Source organism: Tachypleus tridentatus, unplaced genomic scaffold (assembly GCF_004210375.1).
Source record: "Tachypleus tridentatus isolate NWPU-2018 unplaced genomic scaffold, ASM421037v1 Hic_cluster_2, whole genome shotgun sequence".
NCBI lineage: Eukaryota > Metazoa > Arthropoda > Merostomata > Xiphosura > Limulidae > Tachypleus > Tachypleus tridentatus.
Window position 1 is genome coordinate 40,666,867 of NW_027467782.1, and position 22,627 is coordinate 40,689,493.

Here is a 22,627-nt window from a genome sequence, read left to right on the forward strand (position 1 = left end):
TGAAATATTGTGACCTTTGTTTTAGAATGTGTACGAACGGTTGAGTGGTTGGGTTTTAGTTGTAGATGGTTAGTTCTGTTATATACTCTAAATGTCCACAGACACTAGTTTTAAGTGTCGTTTAGTTTTGCCAATGTACGTGATCTTACAGTCGCTATTCGGCCCGGCATGGCCAAGCGCGTTTAGACATGCGACTCGTAATCTGAGGGTCGTGAGTTCGCATCCGCGTCGCGCCAAAAATTCTCGCCTTCCCAGCCGTGGGGGCGTTATAATGTGACGGTCAATCCCACTATTCGTTGGTAAAAGAGTAGCCCAAGAGTTGGCGGTGGGTGGTGATGACTAGCTAAATTAGGGACGGCTAGCACAGATAGCAATCTAACAAACCGAGTAGCTTTGTGCGAAATTCTAAAACAAACAAAGAGTACAGTCGCTACACGTTCATTTATACATGAACCATGAATGTATAGGTTTAGGTATTTGATCTTTGTACTGAAATAGGTGTTTGATACAGAGATTAGGTCTGTATTATATTGTATCTAATTAGGTGTTTGATACTGAGATTAGGTCTGTATATAATTGTACTGAAATAGGTGTTTGATACGAAGGTTATGTCTGTATATTATTGTACTGAAATAGGTGTTTGATACGGAGGTTAGTTCTGTATTTTATTCTAAACTGAATTTGAGGGTAGAAGGTTTTGTTAGAGACGAGAGTTGTTTTTTTAATTAAAGGAAGGGAGATAATAAGGGAACCTTTGGGGACGGTGTGAACATTGGCTGATGCTTGAAATTTGTTGTAGGGAAACTTCGTGTAGTATTCTTTATAGAATCAGTCGGATAACCGTTGTTTAAGATGTATTTACGTACAAGACAGTTTGTTCGTGTAAAATAAAATAATTATAACAAATTATATTTAACAATGACGTAACTTTGTTCCTTAATTTTAAAAGGGAAGACTTGAAACATTTAAAACTGCACGTTTCGCATTCACATGATCTGCTTGCTGTTACAAGTATTAACTCTACGGACTGTTACGTGTAATACTGTTATAATAGAGCAAGGACTGCTGGCATACAAGGTTAACTTGAGGTTCCATCTGTCTTTCAGTAACGTCTGGAAACTTTCCAATAATTTCTAAATCGGTTTTGATTCAAATATTTCTAAACTTATGGTAGGTCGTGCCCACATGCAAAGTGAAATAAAGCTGTGTTTTAAATGGCAGTTTGAAGTTGAATGACATGCTTACAACCAATAAAGAGGAGAGATTTCTCACTATTCAGTTAGAGCCTGGAAAACGTTATACTGGTGTATGAATTTGAACCATGTGATAGAAAATAAAGCTTATTTCATTGTTCTCTTGAAGTGTACCTTATGGACAGCAAGTGTTTCTCTCCGTATGTGTACTTGTTGCTAAACTGTTAGATTGCATTTATATTTTGATGATATATTTATTAATTATATATAAATATATTTATTATTCTGCAGCATAAAAAATTACGGAAAGAATTTCTTATGTTTCTCTTTTAATTTATTACGTTTTAACAAGCAAAGATGCTACATGTTTAAAAGAGAAAAAAAACCAACAAAATACTCTTAATAAAGAGGAGAAGGTGTCAAAGGCAGTCACATTTGACATATATCAATCTACAGTATTTCACCCTTGGTATAAAGTGAAGTATCATTTCACTGTACTTCTCCCATGGTATAAAGTGAGGTCTCAACCTATGGTACTTTGCCTTTACTATAAACTGAGGTATTAACCTATGGTACTTTGCCTTTACTATAAACTGAGGTATCAACCTATGGTACTTTGCCTTTACTATAAACTGAGGTATCAACATGTGGTACTTTGCCTTTACTATAAACTGAGGTATCAACTTACGCGATGGTTGGGATGCCTTCTCTCCAGTCTTACTCTGCTAAATTAGTCCTCGTGTAATTTTACGAGAAGTTCCAAAACAAACAAACTATCCTCAATAACGTTAAGTGTCCAGTTAAAGAAGAATAACAAACGTTGTGACACAGGGTGGTTTATTTCTAATGTTAACATGAATTTTCGTTCCATATATATTTTGAACGCATTTTGTTTTAAATTTATGACTAAAAAAAGACCTCGATCTCCAAAGATTCCTTGGTGTGCTAATTTAGCGTGTACTATCTCATGGTAAAGCCACATCGGGCTATCTGCTGACTCCACTGACAAGAATGGAACCGATGATTGTAGCGTTGTAAATTTGTAGACTCACCGCTCTACCAGTGGAGGACGTTAATTTAGCGTTTGTAAAGATCACCTAAATGTTGCCCCACCCCGTGATATCTGCAGACTTGTACTGCTAGAAACAAGGTTTTAATATCAGTGATGACGAGAAAACCAACTTGTAAAGAAAAATATATGCGTAAAACATGTGGTTTAAATTTTCGCAAACTAAACGAGCCATTTTCACATATATATATAATGTTTCAATATCCGTGTTGAGGAAAGCACAGAAAGACCATTGTGTAGCTTTGTGCTTAATAACAACAACAACAAGTGAATGTTTAATTTTACTGAGAAAGGATTGGTTTGGTTTCTTGTGAATTTCGCGCAAAGCTACTCGAGGACTACCTGCGCTCGCCATCTCTACTTTAACAGTGTAACATTAAAGGGAAGGCAGCTAGTCACCCCCCGCTAATTTCATGGGCTACTCTTTTACCAACGAATAGTAGGATTGACCGTGAGTTTATAACGCCCCCACAGATGAATGGGCTAGCATGTTTGAGTGACAGGTATTAGAACTCGAGACTCTCAGATTGCGACTCGAGCGTCCTAAACACCTCATCATTCAGAAGTGTGTGTAAAGTGAAACGTTGAATATCCAGTTAAAACAAACTTAGTGCTATAAGACTGTCACACCAAACATGCTCGCCCTTTCAACCGTGAGGGCGTTATTACGTAACACTTAATCCCACATTTCGTGGGTAAAAGAGTACCCCAAGAGCTGGTGGTGGGTGGTGATGACTAGCTACTTTCCCTCCAGTCTTAGACTAATAAATTAAGTACGGCTAGCGCAGATAGCCCTAATGTAACTTTAGGCGAATTTCAGAAACAAACAATAAGATTGTTTGCTTCCATTATTAAAATGTTTAAATATACACTACATGAATTATTTAAAATCTAATTTATTTTGAATATTAAGCGCTAATCTGAACTAGTCTGACAGGGTAATTTTTTATTCACTTGGTTTCAGCCAATCAACAGTGAGAAGCCAATTTCGACTTAAGCATCTAAAAAGTAATGTTAACGTAAGTAATAACTTGTTGGTTTATGTTTTGCTGTCAACTTACTGTAAAGCTAAGTTGATTTAGATTTAATTTCTATGAATTATCTTGGTTAGTTCTACAGTGATGGTCAAATGTTATTTAAAATAAATAAAATTCTGTCATTTTATTATGAAAATTGGTTTGTTTTGAATTCCGCACAGAGCTACTCCAGGGCTATCTGTGCTAGCCGTCCCCAATTTAGCAGTGTAAGACTAGAGGAAACGCAGCTAGTCATCACCTCCCACTGCTAACTCTTGGGCTACTCTTTTACATACGAATAATGGGATTGACCGTCACATTATAACGCTCCCAAAACTGAAAGGGCGAGTATGTTTGTGTGACGGGATTCAAACCCATCACCCTCGGATTGCAAATCAAGTACCTTAACCACCAGGCCATACCGGGCGTATTATGAGGATACATTGACCATCTGTGAGTAATCAGAGTAAAAATATATTTAATATTATTTTACCTACTTATAAATGACTTAGTAAAGCACAACCAGTATAATGTACGTTATATACCTATATATATATACATAAATTATATTTTACGTAACGGTTAACTTCATTGAGGAGAAATTATAAATAATTTTTAAAAAGAGGGTAAAAATGAAAAAAATATAATATTTTATCACAGAATAACTAAAAGTATTTAACATATAATATGAAAATATGTTAATTTGTTATTTTGTTTATGGGTCTTTATGTAGTTAAGCACATAACTATTCAATGGGCTATCTTTATTACGCCCACCCTGAATGTTAAAACCTGGTGTTTGAAAAATAAGCCTTCTGGCTTACCACTGAGACGGTGGGAGCTTTATTATTACTAGTACGGTATAAAACTTGACAATCCTTAATTAAAATAAGCCTTCTGGCTTACCACTGAGACAGTGGGAGCTTTATTATTACTAGTACGGTATAAAACTTGACAATCCTTAATTAAAATAAGCCTTCTGTCTTACCACTGAGACAGTGGGAGCTTTATTATTACTAGTACGGTATAAAACTTGACAATCCTTAATTAAAATAAGCCTTCTGTCTTACCACTGAGACAGTGGGAGCTTTATTATTACTAGTACGGTATAAAACTTGACAATCCTTAATTAAAATAAGCCTTCTGTCTTACCACTGAGACAGTGGGAGCTTTATTATTACTAGTACGGTATAAAACTTGACAATCCTTAATTAAAATAAGCCTTCTGTCTTACCACTGAGACAGTGGGAGCTTTATTATTACTAGTACGGTATAAAACTTGACAATCCTTAATTAAAATAAGCCTTCTGGCTTACCACTGAGACAGTGGGAGCTTTATTATTACTAGTACGGTATAAAACTTGACAATCCTTAATTAAAATAAGCCTTCTGTCTTACCACTGAGACAGTGGGAGCTTTATTATTACTAGTACGGTATAAAACTTGACAATCCTTAATTAAAATAAGCCTTCTGGCTTACCACTGAGACAGTGGGAGCTTTATTATTACTAGTACGGTATAAAACTTGACAATCCTTAATTAAAATAAGCCTTCTGGCTTACCACTGAGACAGTGGGAGCTTTATTATTACTAGTACGGTATAAAACTTGACAATCCTTAATTAAAATAAGCCTTCTGTCTTACCACTGAGACAGTGGGAGCTTTATTATTACTAGTACGGTATAAAACTTGACAATCCTTAATTAAAATAAGCCTTCTGGCTTACCACTGAGACAGTGGGAGCTTTATTATTACTAGTACGGTATAAAACTTGACAATCCTTAATTAAAATAAGCCTTCTGGCTTTACCACTGAGACAGTGGGAGCTTTATTATTACTAGTACGGTATAAAACTTGACAATCCTTAATTAAAATAAGCCTTCTGGCTTACCACTGAGACAGTGGGAGCTTTATTATTACTAGTACGGTATAAAACTTGACAATCCTTAATTAAAATAAGCCTTCTGGCTTACCACTGAGACAGTGGGAGCTTTATTATTACTAGTACGGTATAAAACTTGACAATCCTTAATTAAAATAAGCCTTCTGTCTTACCACTGAGACAGTGGGAGCTTTATTATTACTAGTACGGTATAAAACTTGACAATCCTTAATTAAAATAAGCCTTCTGGCTTACCACTGAGACAGTGGGAGCTTTATTATTACTAGTACGGTATAAAACTTGACAATCCTTAATTAAAATAAGCCTTCTGTCTTACCACTGAGACAGTGGGAGCTTTATTATTACTAGTACGGTATAAAACTTGACAATCCTTAATTAAAATAAGCCTTCTGGCTTACCACTGAGACAGTGGGAGCTTTATTATTACTACTACGGTATAAAACTTGACAATCCTTAATTAAAATAAGCCTTCTGGCTTACCACTGAGACAGTGGGAGCTTTATTATTACTAGTACGGTATAAAACTTGACAATCCTTAATTAAAATAAGAACCCTGGTTCTTATCCTGTTGGTTAATAAATTCGTTTTGATTTCAGTCATGGATCTTGTATAAGAAAAAATTCCAATGTTTAAATCAGTGAATATGTTCGTATTACATCTCAGTCTAACTAAAATAACCTTAAAAGTTGAATAAGGTTTGTCATATCTATCAGGAATTTGGTTAAGGCCAAGCACCCTACCTTCTGATTTTCATTTTCTCTGGTCAACCAGAACTTCTCAATACTGAAGAAGTTACTCTCGATTCAAAGGATCTTTGAAGATTGTCAGTGGTAATGAGACAGCCATGATTAACCATTTAGATAGGACCTCACGAGAGAACAAATCAGCTGAACTCAGCCATTTCTGGCTTTACAAGACTAGGTACAGACAACAAAATTTTCTTAACCTGGTTTCTGATCAGCCAGACGGTGGCGACTCTCTCAGGACAGTAAGTGACGTCTTCAGCTACACAGTAAACCATTTCTCTCTGTCCACAGAGAAGAATTGAATCCTGGTTTATAGAGCTGTAAATTGATAAACCTATTACTGATCCACTGAGATATTGTTTCGCTTTAAAACTCAACCGATTTCACTTAGAATTCAACAGGGTTCTTAGTTCTTTCCAATATATCAACACGACCAAAGTAACCAGAACGATCTATACAGATTAGCTCATAACGAGATTTCCATTTCAGTTGCTAAAGGAACATTTCTCGATCCATGTTTCATATTTTAAAAATATAAATAGCATTGAGTTTTTCCACATATCCTATGTGTTGCTAATTCCTATCAGGGCGTTAATAGAAACGTCCTATTAAGGTTAATAGCAACAGTAAAATCTAAAAGCACTTAAGAGAGGAAATGTGAGTTAAAATGAAATTTCGGTTGGATATTTACTTCCTTATTTTGTTTTGAATTTCGCACAAACTTACAAAAAAGCTATTTGCATTAACCGTTCCCAATTTAGCAGCGTGAGAATAGAGGGAAAGCAGCTATCCATCCTTACCCATCGCCAAATCTTGGGCTACTCTTTTATCAATGAATAGTGGCATTGGCCGTAACATTATAACGCTCCCACGGCTGTAAAGGTGAGAACTTTCGGTGGAATGTGGATTAGAACACAAAACCCTCAGAGTACGAGTCAAACACCCTAACCATCTGGTCATGCCGGGCTGGACAATCACTACCCAACAATCATTCAGTTCTGGAACACCACCTACTCATTTATCTCTTAACTATTCTTTGCAGTTTCTCACTGCCTGGTAGAAATAGAGGTTCATATCCTGTTGTATACAGACGTTTAATTTATGTGTGAATTAACAAAATACCAATTAGACACTTCTAGTTAGCTACGGTGGGCGTTACCCTAATGTTGCTGATAATAAATAAAACTACAGTATGGTGTTCTCAAAGCGTGTCCACCTGGTGTTGTATTAAAGAACAAGACATATAAATTGCATTAGATTGATTATAAATGAAGTTACATAACCAGATAACAATCTGTACGAAAGTACTGATGATGTGCAGTTGTTGTTACATGTAACTTATAAACGTTTTAGAACTGACACTAAGGTACCAATGATGTATGTCAGTTGTCGTTACATATCAGTTATAAAAGTGAATTTGTGGCACAAGGCATCAGTTGTATAGATTAGCTGTCGTTACATCCTAATTTCTGACACAATGCACCAATGGTGAATATTAGCTGTCGTTACATGTCGTTTGTGACACAAGGCACCAATAATATAGTTCAGGTGTCGTTACACGTTAGTGTGTGACACAAGGCACCAGTATTATAGATTAACTGTTGTTACATGTCAGGTTGTGACACAAGGCACCAGTGGTGCTATATTTAATTGTTAGCCGAAGGTTTTTGGACATTTGTTTGCTAAAACTCTCGTAAAATGTGGTCTACTTTATTTAATGAGTGAAAACCTTTTCAAGTAGATTTTTAAAAATAATAAATAAAAGTTAGAAACATATTCCTTTTAGAAGATAAATATCTGGGATATTATCAAGTCCCTTTGACAAAAGTCTCCCAGTGAGTATACAGACTCGAAGGTCTAAAAATCCAAGCCAAACCTTACCATAGTGGGCCCTTACAAGGGGTTTTACCTGTTGTTGTTTCGCGTAAACGTAGTACACAACTGAATATAAAGCAAAAATAGCGGTTATTTGTTCAAAACTCAAGAATTCTGTTCTTAACACCTATCGACGATAACCTTAAAAACATTGTTGTTTCTTTGAGGCATCATAGGATACGTCTAGAAGGCGAGCTTTGAGCTGCAAAGGTATTGTTTATCTGAGAATCAAGAATCATGTTGACGGGAGCGAGGACAACTCTAAAACTGTAAATATTATTGTAAATAATAAATGGAACTAGTGTATAATACTCAAGAGAATGTAAAGAGAGAGTAGGCGGGCCTCACTTACTTACAAGCGAAAAAAAATGTTATTACATGATGAACTAATATCAAATTAACGGACAATTTAATATCATTCAGTTGTTAATAAATATTAATAGGTATATATATATATCATAACGTTTTCATCCAAATTTAACGAATTGCGTTGTTTGTTTCTATTTCGAAACAGTATATCCCCCTAGTGGCTCATTGGCAAGAATAACTGTGGATTGTAATCGAATAATAGTCTCTAGTGGCTAAGCAGTATGTTTGAAAATTTATATTTCTAAAGTTTATAGTCGATTGTTGCGTCAGGGAGGGGGCGTATCGCAAACAACTTATTAGGCATCTTTGCGTTTACGTCAGAACATTTAAAACATGTAACTAGCACACAATGCTCTCTGTTGGCTAACATTCACATTCGTGAAAACGAATGAATATTAGTATATTTTTATATTAATTTTTAATACTTCAATAACAATATAGTAATTCTGTACGTTATTGTCAATGAATAAAAAGGGCTATTTTAGACATTTTATCACATTCTTAGGTTATACTGGTGAATTAGAACAATTAAGCAGAGGTTCTTAGTGCTAAAATGTGTTAGATTACCTTCATTTCTCAGCATGGGCAAGCGTGTTAAGGCGTTCGACTCGTAATCCGAGGGTCGCGGGTTCGCATCTTCATCGCGCCAAACATGCTCGTCCTTTCCGCCGTGGGGGCGTTATAATGTGACGGTCAATCCCACTATTCGTTAGTAAAAGAGTAGCCCAAGAGTTGGCTGTGGGTGGTGATGAGTAGCTGCCTTCCTCTAGTCTTACGCTTCTTAATTAGGGACGGCTAGCGAAGATAGCCCTCGAGTAGCTATGCGCGAAATTCTAAAACAAAACATATCAATAACCTCAAGAAGCTGGAATATTATTTTCATAACGTCCTTTGCTGGATCACGTAAATACGAGTCCATCCTGTTGGGGTCTGGTTTGCATTTAAGCACAAAGCTACACGATGAGCTATCTGTGCTCTGCCCACTACAGGTATCAAAATCTGGATTCTAGCGTTTAAGTCTGCAGACATACAGCTGTGTCACTGGGAGAGGCTTTGTTATATTATTCATGAAAATTATAATTTTCATTTATGGACAGGGAAACGTCTTAAAGTCACTTGATCGCAACTGCTTCGATTTGACTCTCCTAGTTTGAAGCAACACTGAAGGTAGTTGATTGTTTCGGAAATTCACGCAAAGCTACAAAAGAGTTGTTTTGAGCTAACGATCCCTAATTATGAAATGACAAACTAGAAGAATTGCGCTTCCCAGTTGGTGATTCTGAAGGTACGACTTAGATAGACCATTGTATGGCTTTCTGTTTAATAACAAAAAAAACACAAAAATAATCTATGCAACTAAATTAAAGGCACCCATTGTTAACTCTTTGGTTCTTGTGCCAATTTAATAGAAGCTATATATATATAATTTTTAATTTGAAATTGCAAGTATTGAATTAGCGAATAAAATAAAAGTTATAAGTGTGATCAATTAGTTTTTCTTTATCAGCTGAGGAACTTTGAGTTTTAATTCATAAATCACAGATTTCGAATCAGTCATACTTTTTGCAAACTAATATGTTAATAAAATTGAAAACTTTAATTTTTTCTACACCTTGAAGGAACGTACGGCATATTCGATACTCGATTTACTAATATAACGCTTATTCTTAACTCAATTTCCAGTGACATAGCAACAAGTCTGAAAACTTATAACGCTAAAAGTGGATTTTGACACCAGTTGCGGGCACTGATCAGATAGTCAATTGTGTTGCTTTGTATTTGACTGTACGCTTCTCGGCCTTTTGGCTCAGATCAAAATGTAGTACCGGATTGTTGGTAAGACGTTGTTTTCATTATCGTCCAGTTAAATTTGTTCCTCGTGTTTTAAGTATTGCTCTTATTTTTTGACCTTAACGTTTTTTTCACATTTAAGTGTATTTGTTAATGTACTATTGTAGTCGGAATGTCTACGACCATCCGCCCGTATTCTCCTAGGCCGTAGTTCATTCGTCTTGTGGTGCCCACGGCTTAGCATTCTTTGGAGGTGATACACGCTGTCGAGGCTAGCCATGTGAAATGTTTGTAACATTTTGGCAGCGGTCGATAAGTTGAGACACTGACGTCGGCCGCTCACGCCCGTCACCTGCTGGACCAAGGATACTTTCCCTTCGGCGATCAACGTGTGTTTGTGGAACCGGCTGGGATGAACATTAAGTGAATGACTATCTGGTCCATCCCGTATAAGATGTCCCATGACGTCATCAAGGACGTGTTATTGAGGTATGGGATGGTACGAAAGATTGAACACGAGGCGCATCAAAAGTGGCCGTCTGTGTACACTAGGAACCGGCAAGTCTGTATGGACATGAAGAAGCCAATCCCAAACTTCATCTTCGTGAAAGGGTTCCAGCTGATGGTTAACTGCCTGGGAATGACACGACTGTGTCGCTGCTGTGGTCTCGAAGGTCACCTGTCAACTGCATGTCAGATCCTATGGTGCGGGATATGTCTTACCTTTGGACACACCGACAGTGACTGTACTGTCACGTGCAATGTTTGTAGTGGCGGCCACACGTCCTCGCAATGCCCGAGGCGTGTGGCAAGTTACGCTGCGGTGGCTGTGAGGCCGCCAACGGTTGTGCGACCCAAAGGGTTTCCTTCCTTGCTAAGGATGAGGTTGGAGACGAATTGTTAGCCCTCGTCCAGGGGCTATGTTCTGTTGAGTCTGTCACTGAATCTTGGTGGGCAAGTCTCATGGAAGCCTGTATTTCCTGGTTGAGGCAGACTGGCATGCGGATTTCACAGGCCCTCCGTCTGACCTTGCGAAGCAGGCAGGACGTCTTGGCTGCTTTGCTTTGTGGCAGACCGATGGACTGCTGGGTCTTCTCGGACATCAAGAATTTACGTAGGGTAATAGACTTGGACTATTCCAAGCTATTCCATGCTACGTGTGTCTCTAGTCTGATAAAGTCACTCGATCTCAGAACCATTACTAGAGTTTCTCTGTGCAAGGCACGGGAGATAGCTAAGAACAGACAGACACGTGTCCAGTCTGGTGTTGGAGAATGATCGATCGTCATCTGAGATATCTGATTTCTTAGATACGTGCCACGGCTATTATAACCGTTTATATGCGGCTACACCAGTGGATGAGGAGTTGTGGGACGACATTACTATGTTTTGCCTTCTTTCGACTCCTCCTTTCACGACCAGCTGGTGAAACCAATCAGTTTGGGAGAGTGTTGGTCAACCCTTTGGTCCTTGCCACTCGGAAAGTGTCCTGGGCCAGACGGACTGCCAGTGGATATAACCACGTGTGGCTGGTTGTCGGATCCTTGTTTGTCAGGCTCTTCCATAACTGTCTGACTGCAGGGACTATGCCTCCGGGAACGTTGGATGGGATCATTACTCTAATTTGTAAGGATCTCAGCCAGTCAGAAGATCTTTCCTCGTGGCGTCCCATATCGCTCCTTAATGTGGACGCCGAGATTATTTCTAAGGTCCTGTGTGCCCGTTTGGGTGCAGTTGTGCCTTCCTTGGTTCACTGCACTCACACTTGAGGCATCCGGGGCAGAAGTATTCAACAAAATTTGGAGCTTCTCAGGGATCTGTTCCACTACATCACGGATCGGGATATCTCTGCTATCTTCGTGTCCCTCGATATCAGTAAAGCGTTTGATCGAGCTCACCACGGCTTTCTGTGGTATGTTCTGGAGAGGTATGGTTTCCCTCCAGTTTTTATCCAGTATGTGCGAACCATGTATTCGACTGCTTCGAGCAGGCTCTTGGTAAATGGGTACCTGTCGTCTTCCTTGCCCATTTTACAGGGAGTTCGCCAGGGTTCCTCACTGTCTTCTACGCTTTATGCGTTGGTTATAGAGTATCTGCTCTCTTTTGTATCACTCGGTTTCGGTACGTGGTCTTCAGATTCTTGGGGTTCGAGCGTGACTTATGTTGCGCATGCAGAAGATGTGAACCTGTTTCTTGAGAACTTTACGTCTTTAGGTTCGGCGTTGGCCATTATCCATAGATACTCTCAGGCCAGTGCTGCCCAGCTGAGTTTTACTAAGTCTCGTGCGAGAATGTTTGGCAAGTGGGCCTCATCTACCGATTCCCGTTTGGTTTGGACCTCCTCCCCGGTCACTTGCTTCGGAGTTTGTTTTCTTGCGGGCTCTGGGGCTGATTTGGAGGGGGTGGTTCAGCAGTACACGATTACAGCTACTGCAATGTTAACTTGTTTGATATGGCGGAGGTGGTAAAGAGGAGAATACTCCCCTTGGTATGGTACCTTGGGGCTGTTCTTCCTCTTGGTGACTGCACTGCACGAGCCATTGAACGTCATGTCTTCACCTTCCTGTCAGATGGCAAGCCAGAGAGAGTGTCTAAGATTTCCTTAACGCGGCCGTCTTGCAGGGGAGGTCCGGGCGTACCATGTGTCCGGACCCAGTGTCTTTCTCTTCTACTGTCCTCTACGTTTCGTTGTCTGTCTGTGGAGGGTCATGTTTGTTGCCCCCTCGTTCGTTTCCTGGTTGGCACGGGGTGCAGGCTCTTTGGTGTTCTTTTGGGCCAGCAGACACCAATGTGTTTTGATCATCCTTTCTGGTATATTGACGCTGCTGCTGCGATTCGGCGGTGTCGTGCTGTGGCTGCAGACGGACTCCCGTTCCCCCCCAATGTCGGGAGATCTGGGAGAGAGTTGCGCTCCTTTTCCGAGTCCTGCCTCTCACGGTGGAGACTGTCCTGTGTCATGTACTGATCCCTGTTCCCAGTCATCTGGCCTTTTCCTTTCAATATACACTAACTATTGTTAAGTATGTCATCTGGCTTGCTTGAAACAAGTTAGTTTACGAGCAAGCACCGGTGTCGTACTTTTCGATATTGGGAAGGGCCAGATATAGACTATTACTCCGACTTCAGACGGACTATCATCGTTTGAGTCCAGGGATATTTTATCATCTGTGGTGACCGGACGTCTCGGCTCTTTGTGCTTTGGTAGGGGGTCAGGTGGAGATTGGATTCTGAGCCATCCTGTTTCTGCCCTTGCTTTGTTTTAGTTAACTTTTATTTACCTTATTTTATTTTTGTACATTAAATTTTGTTTACCACGCTGTTTTTAACTTGTATAATTTTGCTGTGTTTTTACATTTTTACTTTTGTATATCTTGTTGTACATTTTGCTATATTTAACTTGTGTTTTATTTTTAATTTCTGCTCACATTTTGTTCATTCTTCATGTTTATTAAAATTGTATCTTTTTTGTTTAACTTTAATCTACTTTGTTTAACTTTTGTACATTTTACTTTGCTTATTTTCCTTGTATTTCTACTTTTTTGTATAATTTTGCTGTGTTTTATTTACTTTGTGTCTTTTTGTCATTTTTGTTTTGTAATTTCTGTACATTTTTCTCACTGTCACCATTTTTGTCATTATTTCATTGTACATTTTGCTTTTTGTACAGTCCCTTATTTTGGTTTTGTACTGTTCCTTGTTTTTTCAATAAACACAAATTGGGCTTTTGTTTTAATTGTACATAAACAAAGCTTGATACGTTCTTTATTTTTAAGTATATAGTTAATTTCTTTTCAATAGATGCCACCAAAAATGTGAACACTATGAAATTAGCTTAAGTACTAACTGCTCAAGAGTTTAAGACCATAACAAAATAAGTCCTAAACAGGGTAGGAAATGCCCAACAAGAGGTCTCAGTAGTGAGTTGCACGGCCGTCATTGCGTAAAACTGCAAACACTCGCTTTGGCATGATCGATAGAGGCGTTTGCAAAAGGCTGGCTGGAATGTTATTCCAAGTGGTAAAGATGGCTTCACGAAAATCATGCACTGTTTGAAATTGATATCCATTTTTATAGACTTCCCTTGCCATCCACCCCCAAACATTTTGAATGGGGTTCAGTTCGAATGAACACGTTGGATGGTCCAAAAGTATCACGTTATTCGCCAAGAAAAATTCCTTTGTTCTGTGGGCATTGTAGATTGCAGCGTTGTCCTGCTGAAAGATCCAGTCATTTCTACACAAGCGAGGACCTTCAGTCAATAAGGATGCTCTCTCCAACATGTCAATGTAGCCGACTGCTGTTTGACGCCCCTGTATAACTTGAAGCTCCATTGTTCCATGGAAGAAGAAAACACCTCAGATCATGGTGGAACCTCCTCTACTGTGTCGTGTAAAAAATGTCTCTGGTGGGATATCCTTATCGTGCCAGTAATGTTGAAAGCCATCTGAACCATCCTGGTTAAATTTTGTCTCATCAGAGAACAAAACCTTCGTCCACTTTTCTATGTCTCATGTTTGGTGCTTCTCAGCAAAGTTTAACCGAGCTGTTTCGTGGTGTGAAAGGAGGCGTGGCCTTTAGATACGTTTACGGTTTTCAACGCCCTCCTCTCGCCGATACCCTTTTATTGTTCTTCAGCTGCATTCTGCGTCCGTAAGTACCTTAATCTGATTCGACGATCGCCAGGTGTCTTGCCGGACAACCCGTCGAATCCTCCTGATCAACGCCGGCGAAACTTTCTTGGGCCGACCACTTGAAATTCTCGTTCCGTATTCTTCAGGATCCTTTAAGAAATTTGCAACAGCAGTTTTACTACGCCCAACTTTACCAGCGATGGCACGCTGAAAGAGATCTTGCTTTTGCAGCTCGACAATTCTGCTACGTTCAAATTCTGTCAACTTTTTAGCCTTTGCCATGTAACATAGGAAATGTCAGTGGGTGATGTTGATAACGATAATGCTTGAACACGAATGACTAAATTTCGTCACGTGTTTACCGATTAACGCTTCGTTTCAGTATGATCTTGAAACTTTTAACTAGCAAGTATTTAGGCTAATTTCATAGTGTTCACATTTTCCATATTAAATGCTAAAAACGTTTTTTATTTTTATTTTCTCTTTCCTCATTTACATCTTTCTAAGCTCTTCTCAAATAAGTGGTTGAGTCAAACAAAGAAAAATGCATTTTTTATGTTCATTGGCCTTAAGATTTTGGTAAGCAGATATGTGTATAGAAACATGATCCAGTAAATCATGAATATTTGTCATAAAGAAACAGTCATATCTCTGTGTGATGACATGTGAGGTGAATTTGGTTGAAAATGTTCATACTCCAAACAACAAACATAGAATTTATTTGTTTTAACCAAAATCAGTTCAGCTGATCGTCACATCATAATGTCTTCGAGGAGAAAAAAGTGAACGTAGTCGGAGATGTGTTTCGATCCTATAATATCAGATTTAAGTATACAACATTGATCTAAATATTTTCCCCATTTATTATAGTTATAACACAAAACAACCGTAAACTCGTTAGAATGTACGTTTTGTACAGGCTGTATAGTTCATTTTTTTCTTTCCCGAAGCAGGAAGATATTTTGTTTGTTTGATTTTTGAATTTCGTTGAAAAATACAGGAGGGCTGTCTGCACTAGCCTTCCCTCATTTAGTAGTATGAGACTAGAAGAAAAGCAAGTAGTCTTCACTACCCAGCGCCAGTTCTTAGGTCACACTTTTATAAATGAATAGTGGGATTAACCGTCTTATTATAACGGACCCACGTCGAGCTCGCGGTGTGACCTGTATTACACTCAGATTACCTCATGACCATACTGTACCGGTAGACATACACTTCGTCAACAGTAACGAGATACTTCTCTTTCTAACATGACAGAATGCTTGGTGTGACCTGTATTACACTCAGATTACCTCATGACCATACTGTGCCGGTAGACATACACTTCGTCAACAGTAACGAGATACTTCTCTTTCTAACATGACAGAATGCTTGGTGTGACCTGTATTACACTCAGATTACCTCATGACCATACTGTGCCGGTAGACATACACTTCGTCAACAGTAACGAGATACTTCTCTTTCTAACATGACAGAATGCTTGGTGTGACCTGTATTACACTCAGATTACCTCATGACCATACTGTACCGGTAGACATACACTTCGTCAACAGTAACGAGATACTTCTCTTTCTAACATGACAGAATGCTTGGTGTGACCTGTATTACACTCAGATTACCTCATGACCATACTGTGCTGGTAGACATACATTTCGTCAACAGTAACGAGATACTTCTCTTTCTTACATGGCAGAATGCTTGGTGTGACCTGTATTACACTCAGATTACCTCATGACCATACTGTGCCGGTAGACATACACTTCGTCAACAGTAACGAGATACTTCTCTTTCTAACATGACAGAATGCTTGGTGTGACCTGTATTACACTCAGATTACCTCATGACCATACTGTACCGGTAGACATACACTTCGTCAACAGTAACGAGATACTTCTCTTTCTTACATGACAGAATGCTTGGTGTGACCTGTATTACACTCAGATTACCTCATGACCATACTGTACCGGTAGACATACACTTCGTCAACAGTAACGAGATACTTCTCTTCTAACATGACAGAATGCTTGGTGTGACCTGTATTACACTCAGATTACCTCATGACCATACTGTGCCGGTAGACATACACTTCGTCAACAGTAACGAGATACTTCTCTTTCTAACATGACAGAATGCTTGGTGTGACCTGTATTACACTCAGATTACCTCATGACCATACTGTACCGGTAGACATACACTTCGTCAACAGTAACGAGATACTTCTCTTTCTAACATGACAGAATGCTTGGTGTGACCTGTATTACACTCAGATTACCTCATGACCATACTGTGCCGGTAGACATACACTTCGTCAACAGTAACGAGATACTTCTCTTTCTAACATGACAGAATGCTTGGTGTGACCTGTATTACACTCAGATTACCTCATGACCATACTGTGCCGGTAGACATACACTTCGTCAACAGTAACGAGATACTTCTCTTTCTAACATGACAGAATGCTTGGTGTGACCTGTATTACACTCAGATTACCTCATGACCATACTGTGCCGGTAGACATACACTTCGTCAACAGTAACGAGATACTTCTCTTTCTTACATGACAGAATGCTTGGTGTGACCTGTATTACACTCAGATTACCTCATGACCATACTGTGCCGGTAGACATACACTTCGTCAACAGTAACGAGATACTTCTCTTTCTAACATGACAGAATGCTTGGTGTGACCTGTATTACACTCAGATTACCTCATGACCATACTGTGCCGGTAGACATACACTTCGTCAACAGTAACGAGATACTTCTCTTTCTAACATGACAGAATGCTTGGTGTGACCTGTATTACACTCAGATTACCTCATGACCATACTGTGCCGGTAGACATACACTTCGTCAACAGTAACGAGATACTTCTCTTTCTAACATGACAGAATGCTTGGTGTGACCTGTATTACACTCAGATTACCTCATGACCATACTGTGCCGGTAGACATACACTTCGTCAACAGTAACGAGATACTTCTCTTTCTAACATGACAGAATGCTTGGTGTGACCTGTATTACACTCAGATTACCTCATGACCATACTGTGCCGGTAGACATACACTTCGTCAACAGTAACGAGATACTTCTCTTTCTAACATGACAGAATGCTTGGTGTGACCTGTATTACACTCAGATTACCTCATGACCATACTGTGCCGGTAGACATACACTTCGTCAACAGTAACGAGATACTTCTCTTTCTTACATGGCAGCATGCTTGGTGTGACCTGTATTACACTCAGATTACCTCATGACCATACTGTGCCGGTAGACATACACTTCGTCAACAGTAACGAGATACTTCTCTTTCTAACATGACAGAATGCTTGGTGTGACCTGTATTACACTCAGATTACCTCATGACCATACTGTACCGGTAGACATACACTTCGTCAACAGTAACGAGATACTTCTCTTTCTAACATGACAGAATGCTTGGTGTGACCTGTATTACACTCAGATTACCTCATGACCATACTGTGCCGGTAGACATACACTTCGTCAACAGTAACGAGATACTTCTCTTTCTTACATGGCAGAATGCTTGGTGTGACCTGTATTACACTCAGATTACCTCATGACCATACTGTGCCGGTAGACATACACTTCGTCAACAGTAACGAGATACTTCTCTTTCTTACATGACAGAATGCTTGGTGTGACCTGTATTACACTCAGATTACCTCATGACCATACTGTGCCGGTAGACATACACTTCGTCAACAGTAACGAGATACTTCTCTTTCTAACATGACAGAATGCTTGGTGTGACCTGTATTACACTCAGATTACCTCATGACCATACTGTGCCGGTAGACATACACTTCGTCAACAGTAACGAGATACTTCTCTTTCTTACATGACAGAATGCTTGGTGTGACCTGTATTACACTCAGATTACCTCATGACCATACTGTGCCGGTAGACATACACTTCGTCAACAGTAACGAGATACTTCTCTTTCTAACATGACAGAATGCTTGGTGTGACCTGTATTACACTCAGATTACCTCATGACCATACTGTGCCGGTAGACATACACTTCGTCAACAGTAACGAGATACTTCTCTTTCTTACATGACAGAATGCTTGGTGTGACCTGTATTACACTCAGATTACCTCATGACCATACTGTGCCGGTAGACATACACTTCGTCAACAGTAACGAGATACTTCTCTTTCTTACATGACAGCATGCTTGGTGTGACCTGTATTACACTCAGATTACCTCATGACCATACTGTGCCGGTAGACATACACTTCGTCAACAGTAACGAGATACTTCTCTTTCTTACATGACAGAATGCTTGGTGTGACCTGTATTACACTCAGATTACCTCATGACCATACTGTGCCGGTAGACATACACTTCGTCAACAGTAACGAGATACTTCTCTTTCTAACATGACAGAATGCTTGGTGTGACCTGTATTACACTCAGATTACCTCATGACCATACTGTGCCGGTAGACATACACTTCGTCAACAGTAACGAGATACTTCTCTTTCTAACATGACAGAATGCTTGGTGTGACCTGTATTACACTCAGATTACCTCATGACCATACTGTGCCGGTAGACATACACTTCGTCAACAGTAACGAGATACTTCTCTTTCTAACATGACAGAATGCTTGGTGTGACCTGTATTACACTCAGATTACCTCATGACCATACTGTGCCGGTAGACATACACTTCGTCAACAGTAACGAGATACTTCTCTTTCTAACATGACAGAATGCTTGGTGTGACCTGTATTACACTCAGATTACCTCATGACCATACTGTGCCGGTAGACATACACTTCGTCAACAGTAACGAGATACTTCTCTTTCTAACATGACAGAATGCTTGGTGTGACCTGTATTACACTCAGATTACCTCATGACCATACTGTGCCGGTAGACATACACTTCGTCAACAGTAACGAGATACTTCTCTTTCTAACATGACAGAATGCTTGGTGTGACCTGTATTACACTCAGATTACCTCATGACCATACTGTACCGGTAGACATACACTTCGTCAACAGTAACGAGATACTTCTCTTTCTAACATGACAGAATGCTTGGTGTGACCTGTATTACACTCAGATTACCTCATGACCATACTGTGCCGGTAGACATACACTTCGTCAACAGTAACGAGATACTTCTCTTTCTTACATGGCAGCATGCTTGGTGTGACCTGTATTACACTCAGATTACCTCATGACCATACTGTGCCGGTAGACATACACTTCGTCAACAGTAACGAGATACTTCTCTTTCTAACATGACAGAATGCTTGGTGTGACCTGTATTACACTCAGATTACCTCATGACCATACTGTACCGGTAGACATACACTTCGTCAACAGTAACGAGATACTTCTCTTTCTAACATGACAGAATGCTTGGTGTGACCTGTATTACACTCAGATTACCTCATGACCATACTGTGCCGGTAGACATACACTTCGTCAACAGTAACGAGATACTTCTCTTTCTTACATGGCAGAATGCTTGGTGTGACCTGTATTACACTCAGATTACCTCATGACCATACTGTGCCGGTAGACATACACTTCGTCAACAGTAACGAGATACTTCTCTTTCTAACATGACAGAATGCTTGGTGTGACCTGTATTACACTCAGATTACCTCATGACCATACTGTACCGGTAGACATACACTTCGTCAACAGTAACGAGATACTTCTCTTTCTAACATGACAGAATGCTTGGTGTGACCTGTATTACACTCAGATTACCTCATGACCATACTGTACCGGTAGACATACACTTCGTCAACAGTAACGAGATACTTCTCTTTCTAACATGACAGAATGCTTGGTGTGACCTGTATTACACTCAGATTACCTCATGACCATACTGTACCGGTAGACATACACTTCGTCAACAGTAACGAGATACTTCTCTTTCTAACATGACAGAATGCTTGGTGTGACCTGTATTACACTCAGATTACCTCATGACCATACTGTACCGGTAGACATACACTTCGTCAACAGTAACGAGATACTTCTCTTTCTAACATGACAGAATGCTTGGTGTGACCTGTATTACACTCAGATTACCTCATGACCATACTGTACCGGTAGACATACACTTCGTCAACAGTAACGAGATACTTCTCTTTCTAACATGACAGAATGCTTGGTGTGACCTGTATTACACTCAGATTACCTCATGACCATACTGTGCCGGTAGACATACACTTCGTCAACAGTAACGAGATACTTCTCTTTCTAACATGACAGAATGCTTGGTGTGACCTGTATTACACTCAGATTACCTCATGACCATACTGTACCGGTAGACATACACTTCGTCAACAGTAACGAGATACTTCTCTTTCTTACATGACAGAATGCTTGGTGTGACCTGTATTACACTCAGATTACCTCATGACCATACTGTGCCGGTAGACATACACTTCGTCAACAGTAACGAGATACTTCTCTTTCTTACATGACAGAATGCTTGGTGTGACCTGTATTACACTTACCTTATGACCATACTGTGCCGGTAGACATACACTTCGTCAACAGTAACGAGATACTTCTCTTTCTAACATGACAGAATGCTTGGTGTGACCTGTATTACACTCAGATTACCTCATGACCATACTGTACCGGTAGACATACACTTCGTCAACAGTAACGAGATACTTCTCTTTCTAACATGACAGAATGCTTGGTGTGACCTGTATTACACTCAGATTACCTCATGACCATACTGTGCCGGTAGACATACACTTCGTCAACAGTAACGAGATACTTCTCTTTCTAACATGACAGAATGCTTGGTGTGACCTGTATTACACTCAGATTACCTCATGACCATACTGTACCGGTAGACATACACTTCGTCAACAGTAACGAGATACTTCTCTTTCTAACATGACAGAATGCTTGGTGTGACCTGTATTACACTCAGATTACCTCATGACCATACTGTGCCGGTAGACATACATTTCGTCAACAGTAACGAGATACTTCTCTTTCTAACATGACAGAATGCTTGGTGTGACCTGTATTACACTCAGATTACCTCATGACCATACTGTGCCGGTAGACATACACTTCGTCAACAGTAACGAGATACTTCTCTTTCTAACATGACAGAATGCTTGGTGTGACCTGTATTACACTCAGATTACCTCATGACCATACTGTACCGGTAGACATACACTTCGTCAACAGTAACGAGATACTTCTCTTTCTAACATGACAGAATGCTTGGTGTGACCTGTATTACACTCAGATTACCTCATGACCATACTGTGCTGGTAGACATACATTTCGTCAACAGTAACGAGATACTTCTCTTTCTTACATGACAGAATGCTTGGTGTGACCTGTATTACACTCAGATTACCTCATGACCATACTGTGCCGGTAGACATACACTTCGTCAACAGTAACGAGATACTTCTCTTTCTAACATGACAGAATGCTTGGTGTGACCTGTATTACACTCAGATTACCTCATGACCATACTGTACCGGTAGACATACACTTCGTCAACAGTAACGAGATACTTCTCTTTCTAACATGACAGAATGCTTGGTGTGACCTGTATTACACTCAGATTACCTCATGACCATACTGTGCCGGTAGACATACACTTCGTCAACAGTAACGAGATACTTCTCTTTCTTACATGGCAGCATGCTTGGTGTGACCTGTATTACACTCAGATTACCTCATGACCATACTGTGCCGGTAGACATACACTTCGTCAACAGTAACGAGATACTTCTCTTTCTTACATGACAGAATGCTTGGTGTGACCTGTATTACAATTACCTTATGACCATACTGTGCCGGTAGACATACACTTCGTCAACAGTAACGAGATACTTCTCTTTCTAACATGACAGAATGCTTGGTGTGACCTGTATTACACTCAGATTACCTCATGACCATACTGTGCCGGTAGACATACACTTCGTCAACAGTAACGAGATACTTCTCTTTCTAACATGACAGAATGCTTGGTGTGACCTGTATTACACTCAGA